Source organism: Barbus barbus (genome assembly GCF_936440315.1).
Source record: "Barbus barbus genome assembly, chromosome: 33".
Taxonomy (NCBI): Eukaryota; Metazoa; Chordata; class Actinopteri; order Cypriniformes; family Cyprinidae; genus Barbus; species Barbus barbus.
The window spans coordinates 2,771,696-2,777,695 of record NC_136761.1 but is presented as its reverse complement, the minus strand read 5'-3'; the positions used below and the strand labels follow the sequence as shown (position 1 = coordinate 2,777,695).

General features: G+C 36.0%; 1 protein-coding gene across 1 annotated transcript in view; it reads left to right on the top strand.

The window, feature by feature from the left end:
- The first annotated feature begins 1,144 nt into the window (after positions 1–1,144).
- Positions 1,145–6,000, top strand: part of LOC306853668 (plastin-3) — a 33,127-nt gene continuing 28,271 nt past the window's right edge. The window contains exon 1 of the mRNA XM_079391240.1: positions 1,145–1,295. The gene's annotated coding sequence lies outside the window, so the exon portion shown is untranslated. The remainder of the gene's footprint in view (positions 1,296–6,000) is intronic.

The window sequence follows — 6,000 nt, the reverse complement described above, 5'->3', positions numbered from 1 at the left end:
AACCCAACTGCAGTTTGATTGAGATTAATTGGACTGCACAATGAAGAAACATGATTTCTGAGAATTGTTAAAAACATAGATATCGGTTTTTTGCAAATGAACTCTTCATATGCAGATGTTGCACTGTAAATAGCTAATTATAAAGATATAATATACAGAGTTAGCTTAAATGTCTTTTTGATTGTATCCGTCATGTTTATTTAAATTTCATAGGGGATATTAAATGAATGCCGATCCATTTTGTTTATATAGCTATTACAAACATTTTCAATAGGCTAATAATAATAATCTTTAAAAAACCATTACATTTATAATAAGACTTTACCTCGCTAATAACGCCTCAGTCAGATAACATAAATGTTTCATTAGTTGCTTTTCACACGTAATCTGATACAATACAAAACACTCAAAAAAAGTCTTCATAGAGAGAGAGAGCTCTCGTAAAGGAATGGATGGCATGTCTTTAGCCATTAGATCTATCTCCAGGGATTTAACCTGCATATGAATAACACACAAAAAATAGAAATTGTCAGCTTTGTTACCTTGTCCCCGACCGTGTGTGTATTTATTTGTAGGACATAGGACTGACTGTAAAAACCCAGTATAACCCGGGATATCGGGTCTGGCTAACAGAACCCCGACTGACAGGATTGTTTTTCTTCTTTTTATTTGTATACGGTATAAAAAATTATGTCCCCATATTTTAGTAGGCCTATAACTTTTATAGTCTGTCACGTAGGCCTATAGCACAGAGAGTGGGAACGAAAAATAATATTTGATTCATGAACGAATTATTGACAGAACTATAAAACTATTATGGAAAAAAAAAAAAAAAACAAGACAATAGAACCCATTTTTTCATAAAGAACAAACTAAATTGTAATTAGAAGATTTGTATTTCCAAAACGAATCAAACTAATAAAAAATAAACTTGTTGATTCAAAACTACGCCATCCTTGATTTAAAAAAGTTTCAATAGCCTGCACTACTGGTTTAAAATCACAGTTTACTATAATTAGTTTACTATACATCTCGTAATTACAGTTTAATTTACATTTAATACTAGCTTAAATGACAGCCCCATTTAAAATCAAATACTGCACATGCGCGCAAAACATCCACTACGTATTGGATCTGATCCAGTACGTCATCGAGGACAGACTCGCGCGCGCCAGCATCAGTGGTGCGCTCGCTTATTTATGGCATAGATTTGCCCCCATAAAGCAGTCTGAGTGTTGAGACGCGGCCAGAGACAGTCAGTGTGAGGGAGAAACGCCAGCAGGGCAACTAACACAGTAAGTTACTCAACTTATTCAACTCTTCAGAGGACTTTTGGGTTTATCAGATTGTGTTGGTTTTCTTTCTACAAACACTGAGGCGTTTGGCTCTAATTTATAGCGACGATGGAGTAACAAACATTCTCCCGAGCGTGATTAGAAGATGTTTCATCCATCAATGCGTTAAGAAGTGTTAGTTTACATTAGCATTTAGATATCCTGATATAAAACGTTTTTGTTTTCTCTCTTTCTGTACGAGCAAGGTTGAGTTAATACTCATCAGTGTTTTGTGAGAGACGCTGGTCATGTGATATGAGTGTTTATTTGCAGTCGGAAGCACTTATGATTGATTTCATATGTTTGATGAATGGAGGCTAGAGGTGATGTGTTAGCGATATTTTACAGATTTATTCGAGATAAAATATCGGATCACCGCTAAAACGTGTACCTGTTTTATTAATATTTTGATTTATGAGAGTATTATTAGCAGTCTAAGACATCCTGAACGTGTGTATGCTTGTTTATGTTTGGATTAGCATACTCCTGCTTGCTGTGTAGTACAGTATGCAGCATACATAATGCATGGAAACCTGTATCGGCTACTAGACCCTGCTTGTTGAGGGTTAACCTCTAATATCAACTGTAGTCTTAATATATTAGTCTTAATGTGCAATTTTGAAGGAAAATGTAGTGATGGCATCACTTGAAGAGTGTTTATCTTTGCTTATAAGTATACAGTATATACTGTGCAGTATGCAATTTGTTTAAAACTTTCACAATTTTGGCAGTCCAATTTAATAATAAACAGATGTTCAAACTGTAGTTTATATTAGCTGTCGTAATGGAAAGTTGTATTGAACACATTGCATTATGGGATACAGTATTCCACGCTTAACTCTAGCATATACTGCATATTTTGACTTTTTCATGCATTCTGCATACACTATGCATACTTAAGGTCATTGCACACAGAGTCCAAAATTTTCGCACATTAAAAAATTAATATGACCTCACTTCATGTCAATACCGTTTACACACTGCCTCCGAAACTTTCGTCTGTCACAAAAAAAATTCAAATCAGGTTAGATTTTCTGTGTTTTTGCATCCGTAGCATGTATTTTGATAGGAAAGGATGAGGAATACGGAAAAACTGAAAAACGCACGTGAAAAATTCATACTCCGTGTGCAATGACCTTTAGTCGCACATATTATGGTATGCTCAAGTCTTTCTGGGAAGTTCGTATATATACACAAGATGGGGAGTCATTTTTATGACGTGTGTTAAATTTTAGAGCAAGATGGTGAAGATGGTGCATTTTCTACAAATATTCAGCAAGACTGATGAATAAAGACTGCGCATCAGGAGTGTTTTTGCGTTTTTTTTAATTCAGTTTAGGAATATAAGGTTTAAGGTGGTATAAATTGAATTATGTATTCTATCATAAGTGCTATTTTTGAAGGGTTGCAAAGGGGCGGAAAAATTCAGAATGTTTAAAATAAAAAAAATGGGGGACGTTTCCAGGAATTTTCTGTCCCTTTGCAACCGTAAACTAGCTTAGCTGGCTTTCTAAAAAAAATAGGTGGGTCCCAAATCGCGTACTTATGCACTATTCTATGACGTTTTGTAGCATAAACAGTGCAAGTAGTGTGTTCACACTGAAAATTCGGAAGAGAAAAAGTGCATTTTAAATACCTGGATGATGCACTTAAATCAGTGGTTCCCAACCACGATGCTGGAGGCCCCCCAACACTGCATGTTTTCCATGTCTCCTTAATCAAACACACCTGATTCAGATCATCAGCTCATTAGTAGAGACTCCAAGACAGGGGTCTCCAACCCTGCTCCTGGAGAGCTACCATCCTAAAGATTTCAGCCCCAACCCCAATCAAACACACCTGAAGCAGCTAATCAAGGTGTACAGGGCTACTTGATAATTACAGACAGGTGTGTTGCAGCAGGGTTGGAAATGAAGTTTGCAGGACGGTAGCTCTCCAGGAGCAGGGTTGGAGATCCCTGCTCCAAGACCTGAAATGGTTGTGTCAGACAAAGGAGAGATGCACTTCATTCACTCAACTGTCACAGCTTTAATTACGTCACGAAAGGGAAAGGGCTATCAGACTCCAATAGGTTGTTTACAAACACGTGAATCTGATGATGCGCGAAATGCAGCTGGAGGGCAGGAAGTCATTTTTTCTCCACAGGAATCAGTAGCGTGCATGTATTGTGCGTTGTTTATGAATGCTCAAATTGGTCAAGTGGAGATTTTATCGTGTACGAAAATGTGTTGCTCATAAGGAAGGAAAAATCAAGAAATTGACTGAAAAACGCAGGAAAAAGTGGCTTGTAAACCTGCGTCTGCGGTCAGGAGGAGCCGATCGGATAATGCTGGTGTGTGCAAATTGTTAATATAAGTTATAATAATATATTAATAAAGACATATATAAATATGCCACAGCAATGACGTCATGTGCAAACAACCTATTAGTAAAATAACCTAATATAATTCATACACTACATTGTTGAGTACATAGTGTATAGTGTGTCATTTGGGACGCAGCTAATGTGATTAATTGGATCTAATTGCGTCCACACACTGAAACTTCGCCAACCCAGAAAGTTAAGAGTTCCTGTATTTATGACTTTGTGATGGTGTTCATCATACGTACAGTCTTTTCAACATGACTTGAATGCACTTGAATGCACTACTAGAAATTAAACCGATAATATAATATACTTCTGTAAATACATGTTATAAAAATGACCATCCTTTTATTTAATATTCATTAGTTCACTTATATAAATATTTAGTTTTGGAAAGAACTTCCAGTCTGGGCTGATGTGTAGATGTGATCCCTTAAAGCGAGGCAATTCCCCGTCTGCATTGCTGGGCTAGATAGGAATGTGTGGTTTTGACTTAAAAGGCCAACCCAGACACTAAGAAATGAATCTCTTACATTGCTTTTCCAAGTCTTTAATTGGTTCAGGAAGGTGAATCCGTCTGCATTCCTGATCATAACTGAGCCAGTGCTGTCTGACTCTATGTAAGACCGCTCACGCTGTGGTCATATTCTTCCTCTCTCATTCTGGAAGGCCTTCATTCTTCACTTGCAGCCTGTTTACAAGCGCATGTTATCTGTTAGAGCAGTTTCTGGCCTTTCATTGTGGAGGAGTGTGTGGTTTGGATGCCATTGTCAATGCTGAGCTTAAAGTGATGTCAGGACAAAATACCTCAACAATGTCTATGGGCGGCTGTTTGCTCATGACCTCCAAGCATTTGACTAGATTACAGTGGATGAAACTTGCTTATTTTGAGTGATTGTGTCGTCTATGTGCTTGTAGTTACAGGAAATGATTCCTGCTGCATTGACCCCGCCACAGATGTGGAGGCTTTTATAGTTTGCAGTGGCTCAAAACTGGCTTTCATTTTGATTCCCTAACTAATATTCCACAGGCCTTGTGTCTCACTGTCTCTTCAAGAGCTTATATAACTAAAAGTCTTACATTATTATAAAAACACTATTTAGTTGTCATCTGTTGGGCTCAGTGTTTTGACTTTTTGGGAAGTCCAGAGGGTTCCACCCCAGTTCTGCCACATTTTCCCTCATAAAGCCTCCGAACTTTTAGCCTTGACATGCAACAGCAATGCAAAAATAGGACTCGGTGTACTGTGTTAAAATGACATTTTTTTGTGTATTTCCGTGTATTTTTGAATTATGCATTGCACTGTGTTGTGTTTCAGGGTTAAAGGAATACTTCGTAGACTATAATAATGTCCTGGCAGAAAATTACTAGTGGTTTTTTTTTTCTGTTTTTGTGCATAAGACCTTTATTACGCTTGGAAAAATAGAATAAAATACATAATTAAATGTTCTAAAGACAATGTCAGTTGTTTTTGCCATGGAGAAATGGCCAGCGTGACTCTAGAGCTTTGCTATTCAGTTGGTGCATAACAAGGACACTTCAATGCCTTCACCCGTTACATTTTTATAGCACAACACACACACAAAGCTGTTAAATGGTTTATCATTGCATTGTATATAATACTACTGTCTGCAAAAAAAAGGTTGATGCGCCAAACACTCGTCCAAAAATCAATCAAGGTGCGTAGATCCAAAAAATACAAGGATACAAAGATAAAAGAGATCCGTACTCATCCAGATAAAGCCTAAAAGGCTTATTTAATTTATTTCTCAGAGGTCACACAAAAATATGTGCAAAACTGTTTTTTGCCCTGTCCTGCACATATTTTTGTGTGACCTCTGAGAAATAAATGAAATAAGCCTTTTAGGCTTTATCTCTTTTATCTTTGTATCCTTGTAATATTACTGTAAAACACTGAAAAATGTTTGGCCTTTGCAATTCTAAAATATGAATTGCTATATAATTTACAGTAAAACATATGCTTTTATTCTAAATGGTGTTGTTTATTATAATTATTGACATTAGGGTGTTTTGTGTTAGCCTACATGTTCTGTTAATTAGTAAATGTTTATTGTACTGCTGTCAAGCAATTAATCCCATCCAAAATGAAAGATTTTGTTTACATAATATATTTTTGTGTACTGTCCTTATATATTATGTATATAAATACACACACTTGCACATATTTAAGAGTTTATTTTTGTTAAATATGTTATGTTATTAAATATATTTATATATAATAATATTTATTTATATCAATTACATGAATATAAATATATACATGTAAATGTTTTCAAAATA